Genomic DNA, 21,135 nt, shown 5'->3' with positions numbered 1-21,135 from the left:
GCCCCGGCTCACCCGCCGCCCGGGTTCTGGCCTCCCTCGGGGTCACTGCCTCCTCGGCATCGTTACCGCTGGGAGAGGGCTCTGGACCCGGATGCAGACGCCGACCAGGGGACCGGCCGGGGGCGGCGGCGGCGGCGGCGGGGACTGGGGAGCCTCTGGCGGACGCGCGGCCTCGCGACCCCACCCAGCGCTGCTCAGCTGACAGTCGCGCCAGCCTCCTCACCTCCGCCCGGGAATTTCCCGGGCCCCGCCCGCCGCAGGCCCCACGCCAACGCCCGCCCCTCGGCAGGCCGCTCCCCCCGCAGGCCCCGCCCCAACTCTCTTCCCTGCCTGTCTCGTGGGCCAGCCCACAGCCTCCCTGCTAGCCCCGCAGTTCTCCCAGGGTGCAGACCCGGACGCGGGTTAATGCGGGTTGCGCATTAAGCCAGTGTGACTGCTCTGACGGACGGCGTTAATTAAAACACTGTTAATTAAATGGAGTGTGAGGTGTCGGTCTTCGCCGCAGGGGGTGCCTGTAGCAGTCCAGAGCCACGGGGGCCGCTGCGCCCCACCGAAAGAGGGCGACGGTCCCAGGCATCCTTGGGACGAGACCTCAACCTCTGTTAAAGGCCTTACATTTAGATAGAGTTAATTGAGCACTCACGGCTTTCCACCCGATTTTGCCCTTGAAATAGACCTTTAATTAAAAACACAAAGCCTGCCGGATGCTTCCGGGGCTCTTGTTCCCGGGGAACAGGCCAGCCGTTGACACTCGGAGGTTTCAGGTGCTCCAGGCAGGTGGGATTACTAGATCGACCTGGACTGTACCTGGAAGGCAGAAGTATTGATCTACTGGACCGGAGGAGGGTGGTTGCCTCCAGACTAGACAGCGTGAAAAGTGAGGAAACAAGACGAGGAAGGAGGGAGAGCCGCCCTAGTTTGCATCCTAAGCACCGCGAAGAGGGATAAGCAAGGACGCAGACACAGGACACACAAGGCGTCTGATCGCGAGGTCCAGGTCTCGGCGAAGCCGGTGCGGCCGGTTCTCCGGGTAACAGGCCACTCGTGTAAGATAAAACAAATTTGGGCGGCGTCCCAGGAGGTGGGGGAGAGAGAGTCTGGGAGCAGGTTTGTGCTGAAGAGTAAGAAGGACGCGTCGCACGTGGGAAGAAGCTTGATTTACGAATGAAGAGGCTGACGCTGCTCAAATCAGCGGGATACCAAGCACGTTGCTGCTCACCCGAACTGCTTGCTGGTTAGACGGAAACGGAAAAAAAAAACCCTAATCGAAATAGGAAAGGGGGGACGCGCCCTCTCCTGGTATCCTGAAGGATTCAACTCCTCTATTTAGACCGCCTGCTCCAGGCCAGCTCTTCCTGCCCGACCCTTAACACCACCCAGAGACTAACCCCCTGCTCAAGGCAAAGAGGGCTAGCAAGTCAGTACGTGCCCCAGACCCAATTCTGGAGGGCCCCTCCTGGGCTTGTTAGGGGTGCCTGGGGCGAGTCAACTCTACGGGCTCACTTCCGGTATTTTAAACCATGTTAAAGGAGAGCTTAAATGAGTATTAGAGAAGCTCGGAGCAGGGATGGGATGGGATGGGGTGGGATAGTTAGGGGTGGGGGGAGGCGTCATACACAAGGCTGCCACCAGCTGTAGAGTGAGAAGGTTGAGGGTGGGTGAGCTTCTGGTAGAGAAAGTGGTCAGGGTCGTTTTCTCCAGACCCACTTGCTCCTGAAACGTTGAGCACTCCCACCACTTCTTAGCTGTGTGACCTTGGACAAGTTACCTAATCTCGATGAGCCTCATTCTCTTTATCTGTAAAATGGGGCCTCTAATACAGGTCCAAAATTCCAAAGGTCTGAGAATCCAAAGCCTTTCTCGGTTCATTTGGTGGCAGAACCAGACCCAAACCGATGCAAAGTTATTTACATTCTTTATTTACATCACTTAATATGATTATTTGTTTCACTGAAGCCACCTTAATTAGATTGCATGAGATCTGTTTCAGACCCTCTTGGGGAGTTATATTATGTAAATTACATGCACCTTATTACCTTCCTGAAATCCAAAACATTCTGAGTTCTGAAATAGAGTTCATGCCAAAGGCTTTAAATAAAGGATTTGGAAATACAGAGCTTACTGCCTAAGGTCACTGTGATGATTAAGGGATAATACATGTAAAACACTCAGAACAATGCCTGATGCACAATGTTAGTTGCTCTTCTTACTGCTAGTGTTAGAACCAACTCTGGGGACTTCCCTGGTGGCACAGTGGTTAAGAGTCCTCCTGCCAATGCAGGGGACACAGGTTCAAGCCCTGGTCCAGGAAGATCCCATAAGCCAGTGCACCACGACTACTGAGCCCGTGCTCTAGAGCCTGAGAGCCACAACTACTGAAGCCCACAGGCCAGCCTGTGCTCCGCAACAAGAGAAGCCACCACGGGGAGAAGCCTGCGCACCGCAACGAAGACCCAATGCAGCCCAAAATAAATAAAAAAATAAAATAATAATAATAAAAAGAACCAATTCTGTTTCTTAGCCTGAATAGTCCAGCGGGGTGCCTCCTTCCTCTCTCACACTTCCATTAGTAGATAGAATCTAAGTGCAGCTAAGGAAACTGAAATTATGACATGCTCTCTGCTGTTCACTGATGTGGTTTTGCGGTAGGTTAATGCAAAGCAGCGTGGTAGGCTATTTAGTGAGATACTCATTTGTGTCGTGCTTTCTGTGCCCCTCCCTACCCACCCGCTTTGTTTGGAGAATACAGCTAATCCCTTTGTGTTTCCTATCACAAGGGTATTTGCAAGATTCTTGGAAGACCAACCTTTCTTCTTATCTCTTGAGAAAGCCCAATCATCATCTACCCCAGATGTCCTGGAGGGAGAGAGCTGAGAACCCAGGTGGGGTGGGGGGCTTTCACAGCATTTGGGCGAATGGGAAGGGGGTGGAGGTTGGCGATCTCCTGAGCATCAAGGACCCAAGCCTCAGCCCCTGCAGCAGCAGGACACGTGGCCAGCTCTTGGAGTGACACAGCTATATGAGACATCTATTGGACCTTGGGGACTTGTTCTCACAGCTTCTGCAGATTCTGGAATGCTGGCTTGTCACTGGAAATAACAGAGCAACCTGCCCTCTCCTTAGAAGAAGCTTTACGGTAGATGGTGAGGATACCAGCATCAATGGACTGATCAACTTAACGGGCTGAGGAATAAATGGCCCTAACTCCAGTGGATGCCAAAAGCCCTCCTGGATTTTTCCATGACCCCAGGGAAGGAGAGCCTCCACTCAAGGCCTCAGTGATGCTCAAGAGTGGATTTCACTACACTCCTACAGGGCAAGGGCTGGGTGCACAGAAAGTAAAGATATGTAACATATTTGTGCATATCTGAGCTACTGGTAGAAAAAGATACACGCTTGGGATACCAGATCCAAAGACTACCTAAACTATGATCTACCTATACTATGACTCCATATATATGAAATGCCTAGAAAAGGAAAGCATAGACGGAAAGCACACTTGTGGTTGCCTGGGGCTGGGAGTGGCTTGGACTGCAAACAAGCTCGCGGGAATTTTGGGGGATTGAGGAAAATATTCTAAAACTGGTTTGTAGTGAGGATTGCACAACTCTCTCAGCATAAAGATTATTGAATTGTACACTTACAATGGGTGAATTTTAAGGTATGTAAATCATATCTCAGTAGAGCTGCAAAAACAACACCGAGGGAATTCCCTGGCGGTCCAGTGGTTAGGACTCCACGCTTTCACTGCTGAGGGCATGGGTTCGATCCCTGGTCAGGGAACTAAGATCCCACAGGCTGCGTGGCGCAGCCCGCCCGCCCACCCCCACCCCCAGAAAACCAAAATAACAACAACACAAAAAACCACCAAAAATAATACCAGAAGTAAATCACCATGCTATCCAGTAAAGCGTACGCCCCTTCTTCTGTTGGGCCGGCGGTGAAGTGGCTGTGTCAGTCATCTACTCTGTAGCTGAGCTGGGTCTGGGCTTCGTTTGAGCTTTAGTTAGATTCAGTTCCCGATTGGCTCCAAATATTCTGAGGATGGCTTCCTCAAAAAAAGTTCAACAGAATTACCATATAACCCAGCAATTCTACTCCTAGGTATACACCCCGAAGAACTGGAAACAGGGACTCAGGCGAGTGCGTGTAAATGCCTCTAATAGGTCGCTTCCCTCTTACTGATACCTGGTGTTGCAGCAACTCCCTGGATGAGGAGTGAGGCTTCCGTCAGAGCCAGGCTCTGGCATTAGGGGCTACTCTGTCGCCCATTTAGCAGCAGCCTCAGACAAGTATCTGGAGTCCCAGGAACAATGCCTCCGCTTTGAGAAAAGCCGGAGCAAGTGTGTGTGTGTTTGTGTGTGCGTGTGTATGTGGTCTCTACTTCCTTCCTCTCCTTTGCCCCCCAGCTCTAGACCTTGAAACAGTAAACTCATTGGGGAGAAGCTGGGTGTTTATCTTTTAGGTGATCTTCAGTCCTCTGTGAACATTGAATAAGAAGACCACAATAATACTGCTACTTCCTGCTGCTTCCCATTGTGTGAACACAGACGCTGTCATACTCCCTGCCACCTTTTCCATCAAGTCAAAGCAGAGCATGGAGGAACACTGAATTCTTGTTTCTTGATGTGGCACGTATATACAATGGACTATTACTCAGCCATAAAAAGAAACGGAATTGAGTTATTTGTAGTGAGGTGGATGGACCTAGACTCTGTCATACAGAGTGAAGTAAGTCAGAAAGAGAAAAACAAATACCATATGCGAACACATACATATGGAATCTAAAAAAAAAATGCTTTTGAAGAACCTAGGGGCAGGACAGGAACAAAGACACAGACATAGAGAATGGACTTGAGGACACGGGGACGGGGAAAGGTGAGCTGGGACGAAGTGAGAGAGTGGCATGGACTTATATATACTAGCAAATGTAAAATAGATAGCTAGTGGGAAGCAGCCGCATAGCACAGGGAGATCAGCTCGGTGCTTTGTGATCACCTAGAGGAGTGGGATAAGGAGGGTGGGAGGGAGACAGGGAGGAGAAATGGGGATATATGTATATGTATAGCTGATTCACTTCGTTATACAGCAGAAACTAACACACCATTGTAAAGCAATTATACTCCAATAAAGATGTTAAAAAAAATTCTTGTTTCTTTGTTTTACTTTAAAAGTGTTAACAGTTCCTGGAGCAAAATTTCCTGTTGAAGTATTAATTAGCCGGTGCCCATTGATTTGGGAAAATTATCACAATGAGACACCACAATTCTTCGTCGTCATGGTCTGAAAAGCATTGCCATCCTCTTCTTTGTGTGCCTGAGGAGTGAGAAATTGCCTCGGTGTCTCACTTTCTACACAGTTTCTTGCTTCTGATTAAATAATTCATCTGTCAGTGTTGAAGGACATGATTTCTCCTTTTCTCATCTCCCTTATTCTTCCAAAATGAGATGTCTCACTTCTCAGAAGTGCATGGGGGAATGGGGGGGCACAGGCCTGGGTGTCAGACTATATATTTTATATATCTTATATATTTTTGTATATTATTATATATGTTATATATCATATTATATTTATACTATATAATTATATTATACTTTATATGCTTTATATATCGATATTATATATTATGCTATATTAATATATAATTATATTATATAATATATTTATATTATAGATTATATTTATATGATATAATTATGTATTATATATAATTTTATCTTGATTTTACAGTTTGAAATACATATATATATATATATATATCGAGAGAGAGAGAGAGGAAGAGAGAGAATGATGGATTTATTATGAAAAATTGGCTCATATGATCATGGAGGCTGCCACTGGCCAGCTTGAGAGGCAGGATTGGGTGTGATGGAGAGCTGAAGCTGTGGTCCCAGGCCAAAAGCTGGCAGGCTTGAGAACCATGAAGTCAATGTTTCAGTTTGAACCTGAAGGCAGGAAAAAATCTGATGTCCCAGCTCAAGGCAGCCAAACAGGAAGAATTTCCTCTTATTTGGGGGAGAGTCAGCCTCCAGTTCTATTCAGGCCTTCAACTGATTGGATGAGGCCCACCCACATTAGGGAGAACAATCTGCTTTATTCAGCCTTATGAAATTAAATTTTAAACTGATCCAAAAACTCCTTTATGGAAATACCCAGAATAATGTTTTTCCAAATGTCTGGGTCCCCCATGGCCCATTCAAGTTGACACATAAAATTAACCATTGTACTTCTATAGACCCTGACTTAAGGCGTGGCTAGTTAAATTATCAGAAGTGATTTTGCAATTTGAAAAGTTACAAGTCCCCTGTTTTCATGAGAAAATGTATTCATATATGGCTTTCAAATAGACTATTATAAAACTGGATACAAAACCTTAGCTGGATTGCCCATGATCTTTTGTCCCACAAAACCTCAGTGTTCCCCTCACCAGACTACGTTACCCCTTTTCTGATTTTGTGGACACAGTTCCCATTTCTCTTGTCACAGACCAATAGACAGTTATTAGATTTATAGACATAATGCCCTGATGAGCAGTAATACAGGTTTCTCTGGGGCTGGTCCCCTCCGCTCTTCACAACTGGATACCAGGAGCATACCTCTTTCTTTTCTAAGGTCCATGGTTCAATTCTCCAGCTGATATAGCTTTAAGTTTTGCAACTGGTGCTGATGCAGTTGAGTGAGGGGTTTTTTGCTTTTTGCCGTGTGTGGAGCAGAGCTCGTTCCTCTCCCGCTCAGCCATGCAGGTTGAATTGACCAAAGCTATGCTTATGGAGAAGCCTAGTCCCCTGCTGGTCAGGTGAGAATTTGTGAGACAGTATTACACACTGCTGAACCAGGCCGCAGACATGCTACACAAATTTTATGGAAAGAACTCTTCTTATGTCCATGGGGGATTGGATTCAAATGGAAAGCCAGCAGATGTGGTCTACGGACAGAAAGAAATCCATAGGAAAGTGATGTCACAAAACTTCACGAATTGCCGCACTAAGATCCGTCATGTCGACACTCATGCCACTCTGAATGACGGTGTGGTGGTCCAGGTGATAGGCTTGCTCTCTAATAACAACCAGGCTTTGAGGACATTCATGAGACCTTTGTCCTTGCTCCTGAGGGCTCTGCTGCAAATAATTTTTATGTTCACAATGATATCTTCAGATACCAAGATGAGGTCTTTGGTGGCTTAGTCACTGAGCCTCAGGAAGAATCTGAAGAAGAAGCAGAGGAACCTGAAGAAAGACAGCAGACCACTGAGGTGGTACCTGATGATTCTGGAACTTTCTATGATCCAACTGTCAGCAATGACTTAGAAGGACATTTAGAAGAACCTGTTGCTGAACCAGAGCCTGATCCTGAACCAGAACCGGAGCAAGAACCTGCGTCTGTGGTCCAAGAGGAAATGCCTGAGTGTATTGGAAGAAACTACTCCTAAGAATGCTCAGAAGAGTTCTTCTCCAGCGCCTGCAGACATAGCCCAGACAGTGCAGGAGGACTTGAGAAGCTTTTCTTGGGCATCTGTGACCAGCAAGAGCCTTCCACCCAGTGGAGCTGTTCCAGTTACTGGGATACCACCTCATGCTGTTAAACTACCAGCTTCACAGCCTCGTCCAGAGTCTAAGCCTGAATCTCAGATTCCACCACAGAGGCCTCAGAGGGATCAAAGGGTGCGAGAACAGTGAATAAATGTTCCTCCCCAGAGGGAACCTAGAGCAGTCTGTGAGGCTGGTGAGCAGGTGATGTTGAACCCCGTGAGACACCCTGACGGCCACCAGCTCTTTATTGGCAACCTGCCTCATGAGGTGGAGTAGAACTTAAAGATTTTTTTCAAAATTATGGGAATGTGGTGGAGCTGCATATTAACAGTGGTGGGAAATTACCCAATTTGGGTTCGTTTTGTTTGATGATTCTGAGCCTGTTCAGAAGGTGCTTCGCAACAGGCCCATCATGTTCAGAGGTGAGGTCTGCCTGAATGTGGAAGAAAAGAAGACTGGAGCCGCCCAGGAAGGGGACCGCCGAGATAACCGCCTGCAGGGACCTAGAGGCCCTCAAGGCGGGTTGGGTGGTGGGATGAGAGGCGCCCCCCCGCGGAGGCATGGTGCAAAACCCAGGATTTGGAGTGGGAAGGGGCAATGCTCCAGGGCAGTGCTCCGAGGCAGTGAATTGCTCTTCACCGATCTTCAGGCAGCAGTACAAACCCTAGCTCCCACAGAATGGTGAATTTCTTCAGCCAACTTTTGGTATCTTGGAATCTGATCCTAGTCTATCATAAACTGCTTAAGTTTGTACAGTTTTACTTTTTGTGTTAATGGTGTGTGCTCCTTCCTCCCCCCTCACCCCATTTTAGTCCTTCACTTCCAATTTTGTGGAATGATATTTTAGGAGAAATGGATTTTTAAAGAAGAAGGAAAAAAAAAAGACTGCATTTCCTTGCTTTATTTGCATATACAGACTGGATTTTTTTTTTAACAGTTTCCCCAAAGGAATGTGTCTTGCTTATTACTGACATTTGGTATGTTTCATTCATTGGAATATTTCTTTTTTTAAAAATTTTATTTATTTTATTTATTTATTTTTGGCTGTGTTGAGTCTTCATTGCTGCGTGTGGGCTTTCTCTAGTTGTGTTGACGGGCTTCTCATTGCAGTGGCTTCTCTTGTTGTGGAGCATGGGCTGTAGGCGTGCAGGCTTCACTAGTTGTGGTGCATGGGCTCAGTAGCTGTGGCTTGCGGGCCCTAGAGCGCAGGCTCAGTAGTTGTAGCCCCCAGGCCTAGCTGCTCTGCAGCATGTGGGATCTTCCCGGACCAGGGCTCGAACCCGTGTCCCCTGCATTGGCAGGTGGATTCTTAACCGCTGCACCACCAGGGAAGGCTGGAATATTTCTTACTTATTTTCTACATGTTTCAAAAGACTGTGAGAATTAACAGGATTTGATAAATATTTTGAAGGCAGGAAAACCCCAAATTGTCTCTTCTTTGAGAGTCATGACTACCTTCTGGTGTGGAAAATTTGCTGTTGGAAAAATTGACAGTTTAGATTCTCTCTGGTATGTTTAAAACCTGAATAAAAGGAGTGCTAGTGGAGCTTTTCTTTGGATACGTGATCACAAAACAGTTCCAAAACCTACTGTTTTTACCACTGAAATTTAAATTGTGAGATAGGTTTTAAATGTCTAGTATGCAACTGATAAGCTTTTCCTGAACTGTTAGATTCTTTTTTTTTGTTTTTTGTTTTGTTTTTTTTTGCGGTATGTGGCCCTCTCACTGTTGTGGCCTATCCCGTTGCGGAGCACAGGCTCCGGACGCGCAGGCTCAGCAGCCATGGCTCACGGGCCCAGCCGCTCCGTGGCATGTGGGATCTTCCCGGACCGGGGCACGAACCCATGTCCCCTGCATCGGCAGGCGGACTCTCAACCACTGCGCCACCAGGGAAACCCTGTTAGATTCTTTCTGAAGTAGAGTTTTTTCATGTTTAATTTGTATTTGTAAAAAAGAAAAAAAAAACAAAAAAAATTTTAAAATCTGAATGACACAAAACCAGAGCAAAACTGTTGTGCCTTCTCTTTATCTTTGATTCCAGTCTTGGCAATTGTTTAAAGAAAAATAATAAAAAAGAAACCTAGAAAAAACAATTTACAGCCTGTTACCCCATTGTTATTCTTGACCTCATTAATTTCTCTTTCTGGTTCCACTGGGAACTAAGGAAGGAAAATGAGTTAGGAATGGAATATATAGTAGTTATTCCAGTGTGGAATTCACATAAAGAAATTCTCACCTAAATTAATTTGATCCGACCCCAGGGAGCTGGAAAAAGTCCCAGCCAAAATACATTTCTTGACGACTGGATTTTCATGGAATATTACGGCAAAGGTGGCCAAGTTTCGAAGAGCTGGCTGTGAAAACTCCAAGAGGAAGATCTATTTGTGAACTTGGAAGTGCTTCGGCAGTATTTCCCACTGCAGTAATTTCAGAGATCTCACATAAATTTAGAACTTTCACATTCATTGGGTCTTATTGTAACAAGACCCAATAATGGGAAACTGCTCCATTCTGTTTATTGTAGAAACAGGAGAAGAGTGTCTGTGAATCTTTTTATAAAACAATTTCCTATCTACCTTGGCTCCCATCCTTGTGAGTTTTTAAATTTACCTTTCAGTGCAAAAGTATATTTTAGTTGATTCTGCCTTGGTTGGTCAAGCATAGTTTCTTTGTCTGTATGTTCATGAACTGTCACCCCAGTGACTACTCTCTGCCCCCTGCACATTTTCTTCCCTGCTCTTATCCCTCACCCTCCAATTTACACCCTTACTCTCTGTGTGTCGCATCAACTTTCCCACTGGAAGGCTGTATGATACAGCAGTGACACTTTCGTGTGTTTTCAATATAAGATGTCACCTTTCCAGAGCCTTTTGCATTTAAGATGATTTCTAATTCTGTAATAAAAACCTTGTCTGTTAGAGGAATTTCAGGGATCCACCATTTCAGGGAGGAATTTTTTTGGGGGTTGGGCCCTTCCCAGTAATCTTGAAATCAGACATATAGGGAACCTCCATCTCAGCTTCAAAAGAAGCCATATATTGGACTCTGTCAGAAAAAAAGGAGATACATTTGGGAGGTTTTATACAGGTGGAGTGGACAGAATTTCAGGATGACTAGATATGACAGGTGAGAAAAAGAAGTTATTGAAGAGTATTAAGAATTTCTGCCTGGGTGACTGGACAGATGGTAGGACCATTAGCTGAGAAGAGAGACACAGGATGGGCAGCAGTGCTGGTGGGAAGATCATTCGTCCTGTCTGAGGAATTTGAAGTACCTGTTGGACAGCTGAATGAAGTACATGTGGGCCAGGTGTGTGATGTCCAACCATTTGGGAAAATGGGTCTGAACCTCAGGAGAGAGATTAGGCTTGGAAATATGGCCTTAGGAGTCATCCTCAGAGATCTCATCAGCAAAGGTTGAATTCTAGAAAGTTCCTCCATTTAAGAGGTGCTCCAAGGAAATAGAAAGTTGAAGAGGAGGCAAAGGGAGCGGACAGAGGGGAAAAAGGGAAACTGTGCCATGTCCCAGAAGTCGGGGGAGGAAAAGTGTAGGGAAGAAGGAGCCATTGAAATTTTCAAAGGCCACAGAGCCATCATAAAGGCAGGAGCAGAAGAGTAGATTTGAGATTTGAAGACTTCAGGCAATCAGTTCCCATCGACTTCAAAAGAACAAAACAATAACACAAAGTTGTTTACTTGTGTTCTTTATGTGACTAAATATGTCCATAACCAAGTGTTAAATAATATACTCATTATGTGAAAAATGACTTTCCAAAGAGTTGGCCATTGTATACTGAGTTTTATATGGTCAGCTATGTATTTCTTGGACCTGAACCAGACCCTGGAGAATTTGAGGGGCAAATTTGTTCTAAACCTAATTCTACAATTTTTACAGTTGCTAAAACATTTCTTCCCTCCTTCCCATCTTGTCTCCCTGATGCTGTTTAATGCATCATTTCCTTCTTTTGCCTAATTTTTTGGAGATGAGGGCAAGCAGGTGACAGGCAACCTGTCTGAATCATTCACTCGGTGGCTTCGATTATTATCATTATTATTTTTAAAAATATTTATTTATTTATTTATTTAGGCTGTGCCTGGTCTTAGTTGCAGCACACGGGATCTTTGTTGCGGCATGTGGGATCTTTAGTTGCAGCATGCGGACTCTTAGTTGCGGCACGCATGTGGGATCTAGTTCCCCGACCAGGGATCGAACCCGGACCCCTGCATTGAGAGCGCAGAGTCTTACCCACTGGACCACCAGAGAAGTCCCCGATTATTGGTAATATGTCATCTCTGGGAGATCTGCAGCTTAGTTTTCATCCCTGATTCCTTTTTGAGATCTTTCAAGATCAACAATCTATTTCTCAATGTTATTCATTCTACCTGGAGGCTTGTGCTAATTATAGTTGATACGGACATTGCTGGCTTTTAGGGGATGTCATCTTATGTTGTCTCTTTCTTGTTTGTAAACACTGGTTTAGTCAATTCATATCTCTCCTCCATTTATTCTAAGATTTGTCTCTCTCCTATGGAATTGGAATCTTTCTGTCTTTGGAGATGCATGTAGATCCTTTCTATCCTCCACAGCACTATTTCTAAACTGTTGAGTCTTTTTATGATAACTAAGAACCAATAAAAAAAGCCAATTAAGATGACTAAATGGTGAATAAGACTGCCCAGACTTCCTGTATATATATTTGCTAACATGAATTTACTATGGTTTCCTCTTGCTAGGATTTGATTGAGGCTGCTATGTACGGTTGTGCAGGCTACTCACTGCACAATGGGGATGAATACGGGCTGAGGTGCAGCTGGCAGTACACTCATTAAGCCACATGCTTTGGTGTGGGGCTGGATCTTTCCAGGGACACAACTCCTTATTCTAGTTCACACAAAGGCCCTTTATCGACCAGCAGAGTCCTGAATCTTATCGTTTTACACAGCTCCTCAGCCTACAATGCTATCACGAAAGGGAGGGAGCAGTACAGACCTTGCCCAAACGGTCTTAATGGGAGCACACCTAGAAAGTCTGGAAAACATATAAATCTTATCTTCAGGTCCCAGCTGTACATCCCAGCCCACCACAGAGTTCATTCATAAGGGACTTGCAGCCACAGATCCTCTGCTCTACAGGACTAGTTCCCTGCTCCAGATTCTCCACTGGCACCAAACCATACTTCTGTCTCCAACATGGCCGCTATCTTATAAGAAGGAGGAAAGGCTCTCCCCTTTGGACCTCCTGTTTTCCCCTCCCACTGCACATAAACCTTCTGTGCCTTTCTCTCACCCACCCCACTTCCAGGGTCTTGACTCGTCTTGTGCTGGTTCTCAGGCTTTCCATCTGGTCTTCTGTTACTGGGTGCCCTGTTCTTGATTCCTGATAGGTAGAGGAGCAGAGGTGGGCATGGAGAAGGCAGAGGACCAAAGAGGCAGTGTCAGAGACTGTCAGCACAGCCCCTACTCCCTGATGTCACAGAGGCAGCAGCCTGGGGACTAGATTTCTGAGGCTCCAGGACAGGGCTGAGAAGGGGCACCTGTGCCATGGCTGCAGCAAGGGCTTCAGCAGATGGATTTGCAGCCCCTCTCGTGTTCCCTGGACCATTCTCAGCCCAGGACTGTGGGCATCTGTGACCATCGGCAGTGGTTTTCTGCATTTTACTGACCTCTGGGTGGAAGCTGCAGCTTCTGATACCTTGGACCACAGCTCTAGAGAGAAACCTGAGAGCTAGTGGTGAACCTCCATGTGCTCGTTGTAGAGCCTTTTGTAGAGATTCAGAGTTTTATCCATAATTCCCCAAATATTAAGAACAAATGCTGTAAGTTTTGTTTGTTTGCTTTTGTTTTTTGGGGTTTTTTGGGCCATCCTGTGTGGCTTGTAGAGTCTTAGTTCTCCAACCAAGGATCGAACACAGGTCCCCTGCTGTGGAAGCATGGAGTCCTAACCACTGGACCGCCAGGGAAGTCCCCACCCCCTTTTTTGGGTAAGTTTTAATATTGACAATAAGAGTGACTTGGAATTGTTATGCCAACTTCTTTGGAAATATCTTAAAAGCATGATTACCCATCTATGCTGTATTTAAAACTTACAAGTTTTGCTTAAAGTCAGACAGAGAAAGATAGATAGTGTATGATATCACTTATATGTGGAATCTAAAAAATACAACAGACTAGTGAATAGAACAAAAAAGAAACAGATTCAGAGACATAGAGAACGAACTCGTGGTTACTAGTGGGAGAGGGAAATGGGGGAGGGGCAAGATGGGGTGGGGATGAAGTCGTACAAACTACTATGTATAAAATAAATAAACTACAAGTATATATTGGACAACACGGGGAGTATGGCCAACATGTATAATAACTATAAATGGAGTGTAACCTTTAAAAACTGTGAATCACTGTCGTATACCTAGAACATATAATGTTGTACATCAACTATACTTCAAATCAAAAAAGAAAAAGAAAAAAAAGCTTACAAGTTTTGGGTTTCACTTTCTTTCATTTATCATTGATATAGGATGTATTTACCAAGTAAAAGCTACTTGATTATAAACTCCTTGAGGGATTTGCTCCAAAAATTACTCTCTGCTTCTCCTGTTGGTCACTTTCCCTTTCCTGGGCCACCCTCCTTTGACCTAGAAACATAAGGAAGTCCCTACCATTCTAAAAATAACTCCATCACTAGATACATAAACCTTTCCTTGGTTCTTCTTTTCTCTTTACAATCATCTGTTCTAGTTCATTTCCTTTGCCCTCAGATGTCTTAGGTGATATTTGACTCCTTGAATTTCCAATATTTTACGGACTGTCCATAGATTTTTAGACTGAAAATGGGGGTTGTGGGTCAAAAAGTCTCCATGCAGCAACATTTAGGAGAATCTCTGCTTTCCGAGGCCTTTAGAATCTGCGTGATTCACACGGAGGTCGGCGCTTCCTGAATGCTTTTGGCTGAGAACGCTTTGCTCTGTCCAAGATCACTAAAGACCTCCCGTTGCTAAATTCAGTGGATGTGTCACATGGTGTAGACTTGTTTTTAGCACAAGATGCTGACAAGTCAAAGTTGCTGGCCATTTCTCTTTGTAGCATGGGGGCCCCAAGTCATCTTGGAGCAGACCTTCTTTGTTCTGGGAAGAGCCACTTCAGGGCCCCTCACTGTAGTGTTTTGGGGTGGGTGTGCACAAGCACACCTTCATGGATTTTTCCTTGGCGAGGGCTGGGACGCTGGCTCGAGGCAGGCCTCTGCTTTGATCCATGTCTTGTGGTTGTGACATGGTCATGGCACTTTGCCTGGCGGTCAGAGAGCTCTGTGGCGGTGGAGGAAACTGACACTTCAAACTTTCTCTTTGTCGTTCTGTCAGGGTCTTAGAGGGGGCTCAGAAAATAGCCCTCTTCCTTTTCTGCATGGCTTCTGAACAAATTGAGAAAAAAGACAAAAGAGAAAGGCAGATGGAAGATGACCATTTTCCTTTAAGATTGATGAAGGCTTGCCTGGAGGGGTGTGGCTTACCCACTGGGGAGCTAAAGTCCAGCTCGAGTATTTTACCGACTATCCACCCAGGCAGGGCCCCGGCCAAGAGGACCTCATGCTCTTTGGGACAGGTCATTCCCAATAGGAAAGTGAGGGGGGAATACATGTGCCCAGTTGATCCTTCCCAAATGTACCAGTCACATAAGTCCCCCCAAATGTAAGTGAAGGGGCAGAGAGAGGTAGGAGGGTAGCCCCAGTGAGCCCTGCCTCCCCTCCCTGGAGGAAACACCCGTAAGGGGAAGATGAGTCCCCTTGCAATGTATTAGCGCCACTAATGAAGCAGGTAGACCTGGACTAAGGTCAGCTGCTGGGAGGGGATCCTGGGGCTCCCCGGGCGGGAGAGCTTTCCACGCAGAGCAGGTAACTGATGCTGTGACTGCTCTCCTTCCAGACGACTCAGCACTGTGGGGGTCCTTGAGGGAATGGCTGTGTGTGTGTGTGTGTGTGTGTGTGTGTGTGTGTGTGTTGTGTGTGTGTGTCTGCCTGTCTGCGTACGTGCATGTCTGTGTGTCTGTATGTGTGTTTGTGTGTATCTGTATGTATATGTCTGTATGTGTCTGCATGTGTGTGCATGTCTGTATATATTTGTGAGTGCCTGTGTGTCTGTGTGTATGCATATCTGTGTGTGTGCCTGTGTGTGTTTGTGTGTATATCTATGTGTGTTTGTGCATGTTTGTGCATGTCTCTGTGTGTGTGCATGTCTGTGTGTGTCTGGGTGTGTGTGTCTGTCTGTCTGTGTGTATGTATGTGCCTGTGTGCATGTCTGTGTGTGCGCGCATGTCTGTGTGTGTGTGCATGTCTGTGTGTGTCTGTGTGTGTCTGTGCCTGTGTGCACGTCTGTGTGTGTCTGTGCATGTCTGTGTGTGTGCACGTCTGTGTGTGTCTGTGTGCATGTCTGTGTGTGTCTGTGTGTGTCTGTGCATGTCTGTGTGTGTCTGTGTGTGTGCATGTCTGTGTGTGTCTGTGCCTGTCTGTGTGTGTGTGCCTGTCTGTGTGTGTGTGCATGTCTGTGTGTGTCTGTGTGTGTCTGTGTGTGTGTCTGTGCATGTCTGTGTGTGTCTGTGTGTGTGTGTCTGTGTGTGTCTTTGTGTCTGTGCCTGTGTATCTGTGTGTGTGTGTGTGTGTGTCTGTGTGTGTCTTTGTGTCTGTGCCTGTGTGTGTGTGTGTGTGTGTGTGTGTGTGTCTTTGTGTCTGTGCCTGTGTGCATGTCTGTGTGTGTCTGTGTGTGTCTGTGCGTGTCTGTGTCTGTGTGTGTGTGTCTGTGTGTGTCTTTGTGTCTGTGCCTGTGTGTGTGTGTCTGTGTGTGTCTGTGTGTGTGTCTGTGCGTGTCTGTGTGTGTCTGTGTGTGTCTTTGTGTCTGTGCCTGTGTGTGTGTCTGTGTGTGTGTGTGTGTGTGTGTGTGTGTGTGCGGGTGCAGAGTGGCACCTTGGAGCTATGGCCTGCTTTGGCGTGTAGCACCGTGGCTCATGGAATCACCAAGGACACAGGCATCCTTGCCTCCTGCATCCCATATGGTGGGGCTGCAGCCTCAGCAATGCTTGCTTTCGAGTGTCTCCCGGCACAGAACTGGGGGCTTTTAGCGGAGACACATGGAGGACTCACCACCTTCCTGCCCCTTCTCTGTAAGATGACATTTCCTGGGACAGACATCTGCACAGTGTATTCACACTGGGGCCCTCAGCCTCACATGACACAGGAGCCCTAAGCACGTTAGGATGGGCTGCCAGCAATTAGAGAGCTGGGTACTCAGTGTGACTGTGGTTTGAACACTAAAGAAACACCATTTTTGCACCCCAAGACGGTGGAGTGGGGTGTATCACTTGTAAATACTTCGAGTTATCGTACGGACCCCCCGGCTGCGTCTGACACCTGTGATCACGCGCTTGGCTTTATGTGCTTTTCAGGCTGCTCTGAGCGCTCCTTCTGGCCTCCGTCTCAGCTGAAGTCTTTGTGTTCCCGACATTTCTCCTCAGCACGCTGTCATGCTCTCCTTCCTGACCCTGGACCATCTTACTTGCTCTCAGTGTCCTGCTCACACCCTCCCCAGGCTTCAGGCCTGGGTCATCAGCTGCTCGCTGGCAGTCCTTTAAAGCATCTCAAAATCAACGCGTTATAACTCCTGAATTCACTGTCTTGGACAAGTGGATTTTTCCTCTTCGTCCTGCATGTCAACGCATATCGTCCACCTTCACCCAGTTGCAGATATTAGATGTTTGGAGGCACTCTGACCCTTCCCTCCATATCGAGGTAATCATCGAGACCTGCCCTTCTACTTAAACTTTCCTGCTTCCAGCATCTCTGCTTCCATCAGTGGTGTGCTGGTAAGCGGTTAACAACCGGCCCTGGCTGGAAAGCCTTGATCTGCAGCATTTGTTGACTTTGGTGGCGTAAATTCTCCTACCATGGTTGATTTCAAGCTATTAAAGGTTTAACGGTCTCGCCCCAATTCCTAAAAACGTAATTGGCTTTTACAAGATGGTACCAGGCAGCGCTGGCCCCGCCTCACAGATGCTTTCTCAGCCCATCCCTCTTGCTCCACCTTCCCTTCCCTTAAGCCATTCTGTAGCCAGCCACTAAAGAGGTCTGTTCTAACTTGTGGTTGCCAAGGGGGAGGCGGGTGGGGGAGGGAAGGAGTGGGAGTTTGGAATGAGCAGATGCAAACTAGTATATATGGGATGGCTAAACAACAAGGTCCTGCTGTACGGCACAGGGAACTATAGTCAATATCTATAGTCAATATTGTGCTAAACCATCATGGAAAATAATATGAAGAAGAATATATATATGTGTAACTGAATCGCTTTGCTGTACAGCAGAAATTGACACAACATTGTAAAAAAAAACCCTATACTTCAATAAAGTTAAAAAAATAAAAATAAAGAGGTCTGTTCCAAACTCAGATCCGATCACGTCACTTCTCTGTCCAGATGACATCGGTGGCTTCCTGGGTGATCCAGTCCACGCCTCTTAGCGGCTTACTAAGCTCTTGGTGACACAGCCTTGTCCACCTCTCCAGTGTCATTTCCAGCCATCCTACGGGGTTGTCTCTGTCCCCACCGTGTGCGCGTCGTCCCTCAGTGCCTTTCTCATGCTGTCTGCCCATCTCTGTGCCTCTGCCTCTTCTCCTGGCGCCCATCCTTTTCTTCTTATCGCCTCCAACCATTCTTCAGATTGAGTTAGCTGCCCCATCTCTGTGTGTCTATACTAATAACCTCAGTGGGCTTTTATCACTGCACTTATAATCTAGTATTTATGGGTTTTTGCTTTGTTTGCTTGTTTTTGATCTTTTTCTTTTCTTACGAGTCTGCAAGCTTCTTGAGGGAAAAAGCATGTTTTGTTTTGCTTTGTTTTTTGTCCCCAGCTTTACATCTGCAGAACCTGGAACAGTGGTTTTTGTCATTGAAATTAATCAACAAATGCTTCTCAGTTACCAAAGTGTGATTACCAGAGTTGTGAGTGTGTGTGTGTTGGGGACAGGGTGGTGGTTTAACAGCTGTCTATTTATTTATCGCTGTGTAGCAGCCCCCGTCCCCAGTTGTGGCTTAAAACAATAACAGTTCATATCTGCTCACGAATCTAGGTTTATTGGGGCTCTGCTAGTCAGTTCTTGCCTGAGTTTTCGGCAGGTGTGGTCAGATGGTAACTGAAGCTGGGTTCCTCTCAAAGACTTCTGCACCCCCAGGTCTGGGAAGACTCAAACAGCTGGGGTGCCTTGGGACTCTCTCCCTCTCTCTGTCTCCCACACGTGGCTGCCTCGGGGTAGCATCTTCCATACAGTCTAAAGTAGACTTTCTCCAACAAATACCATATGGTATGACTTATATGTGGAATCTAAAATATGACACAAATGAACTTACCTACGAAACAGAAACAGACTCACAGGCATAGAGAACAGACTTGTGGTTGCCAAGGGGAAGGGGGTGTGGTGGAAGGACGGATTGGGAGCTTGGGATTAGCAGATGCAAACTATTACATAGAGAATAGATAGACAACAAGGCCCTACTGTATAGCACAGAGAACTATAGTCAGTATCCTGCTAAACCATAATGGAAAAGAATATGAAAAAGAATATATATATATGTATAACTGAGTCCCTTTGCTATACAGCAGAAATTAACACAACATTGTAAATCAACTATACTTCAATAAAATTTAAAAAATAGGCTTTGTCCGCCCCCTCCCACCCATTCCCCACCATGACTGTCATCTATCCTTGTTTTTGGAGGGTACAGCCCTCTAAAACTACGATGGTTTTGCTTGCAGTGTCCTTTTGACTAAGTTTCAGGTCGGTCCCTGCTGTCGGTTTTCCTCCGTTCCTGAGGCTGAAAACTCTTCCGCAGGTTTTTCGGCAGCTGCCCCCTTCGTCCTCTAAAGTCGCTAAAATGGTGCATTGGAAGCCAAGATTGAGAAAAAGTTTAGGGAGCTCTGATTGGCAGATTTTAGGTAAAAAAAAAAAATTTAAAAAGCATGAGTTTGTTTGGGGAAAACCCTGTAACTAATTTCTTTCCCAGTTCCTCTCAGACCAGATCTCTGACACCCGTACTCTGCCTCTCCCTCCATTTGTCACCGAAGCTCTTCATCAGGAATTTGCACCAATTGAATAATTCTTTTTGCACACTATCCCATGCAACAAGTGCTTTTTACTAAAGACAAGATTTGATGATGATAAAGAAGCCATAAAAATGGTCTTTAAGGGTTAGGCAGCTTTGAGGGTTAGGACTAAGCAGGAAAGATACCCAGGCAGCAGCCTGGACTCCTGATTCACCATCCAACAGTTTCTTCACTTCTCTGAGCATCAGCGTCGTCATCTGCCAGACAGGTAGCACCTGCCTTGTTCTCTTTCTACAACCATAAGAATCGGTGAGCTAATACATTCCAACGGGATTGCTAGAGTGTGATACGAACCCAGCGTGAGGCTGTTAGCTCTCCAAATGCACCAGGCGAACGCAGTGAGCAGAGCAAGGGCGACGGATGCAGACAGCAGATTTGAACTCTAGCCCCGCCACGTGCTGGCTGGGCTCCTGCCCCTCCACCAGCCCCCCGTCACCCACCCACTCACCTTCCCTTGCAGGTGCTCCCCCTGTTGGCCTCCAATGGCTGGAGTCCTTACGTCTTGGTCCTGGGCTCTACCTTCTGTCTACGAGTCTCTCGAGGTGATTCCGTCACTCCCATGTATTTATTTATTTTTTTCTAGGAGCTCATTTTATTCTTCTAATAAAATCTGCTCAGTTACTTTCTTTTTTTTAAAATTAATTAATTTATTTTTGCTGTGTTGGGTCTTCGTTGCTGTGTGAGAGCTTTCTCCAGTTGCGGCGAGCGGGGTCCACTCTTCATCTTGGTGCACGGGCCTCTCACTATGGCGGCCTCTCTTGTTGCGGGGCACAGGCTCCAGACGCGCAGGCTCAGTAGTTGTGGCTCACGGGCCTAGTTGCTCCGCGGCAAGTGGGATCTTCCCAGACGAGGTCCCGAACCCGCGTTCCCTTCACTGGTAGGCAGATCCTCAACCACTGCACCACCAGGGAAGCCCTCAGTTACTTTCATTGTAATGATCACATAAGGGCAAAATCCATCCATATATACACTTTATATCCATCCATCCATCATCCATCCATTCACCTCTTTCTCATGCACACGTACATATGTTCAAAACAGAACTCAATAAAGTAAAGTCAAAAGAAAGACCTAGCTCTCTGAGTAATAAGACATTTTTGGTCTCAAGAAACAAAATTGTTTCCTAGGGGCTACTTCTGCGGAAACCTGCACAGCATCTGCTCCAGGTGCTAGTAGAAATTGTATTGGTAGTTTTTGTTGTTGTTTGGTTTTTAGTTCCGGTCATACAACATAGTGATTGGATCTTCTTATACACCTGAAAATGGTCAGCATGCTAAGTCTAGTTACGATCTGCCACCGTACAAAGATATTACATAATTATTGACTACATTCCTCACACTGTACATCTCATTCCCATCTATCCCATCTATAAATCCCACCTACCCACTAACGACTCCCAACTTTATGTCTCCACGTCAGACCCCTCCTTTGAGTTTCATACTGGTATATCCATCTACCTCCTTGGGATGT

The 21,135-nt window shown here is 46.2% G+C and overlaps 1 protein-coding gene and 1 pseudogene across 5 annotated transcripts in view; one reads left to right on the top strand and one right to left on the bottom strand.

Annotated features, from left to right (window-relative positions):
* OPTN (optineurin) overlaps nucleotides 1-212 on the bottom strand; it is a 43,840-nt gene extending 43,628 nt beyond the window's left edge. For 3 of the 5 annotated variants that reach the window (XM_060006242.1, XM_060006244.1, XM_060006243.1), the window contains exon 1: nucleotides 13-211. The gene's annotated coding sequence lies outside the window, so the exon portion shown is untranslated. Of the gene's footprint in view, nucleotides 1-12 lie in introns of all 5 variants that reach the window. The other 2 variants (XM_060006251.1, XM_060006249.1) reach the window with 2 other exon arrangements.
* Nucleotides 213-6,758: 6,546 nt separating this feature from the next.
* Nucleotides 6,759-8,214, top strand: LOC132421203 (ras GTPase-activating protein-binding protein 1 pseudogene; annotated as a pseudogene).
* The last annotated feature ends 12,921 nt before the right edge of the window (nucleotides 8,215-21,135 follow it).

The sequence above is a fragment of the Delphinus delphis genome, chromosome 2, assembly GCF_949987515.2.
Source record: "Delphinus delphis chromosome 2, mDelDel1.2, whole genome shotgun sequence".
NCBI classification, from domain to species: domain Eukaryota; kingdom Metazoa; phylum Chordata; class Mammalia; order Artiodactyla; family Delphinidae; genus Delphinus; species Delphinus delphis.
This window is presented reverse-complemented; position numbering and strand designations above follow the sequence as displayed.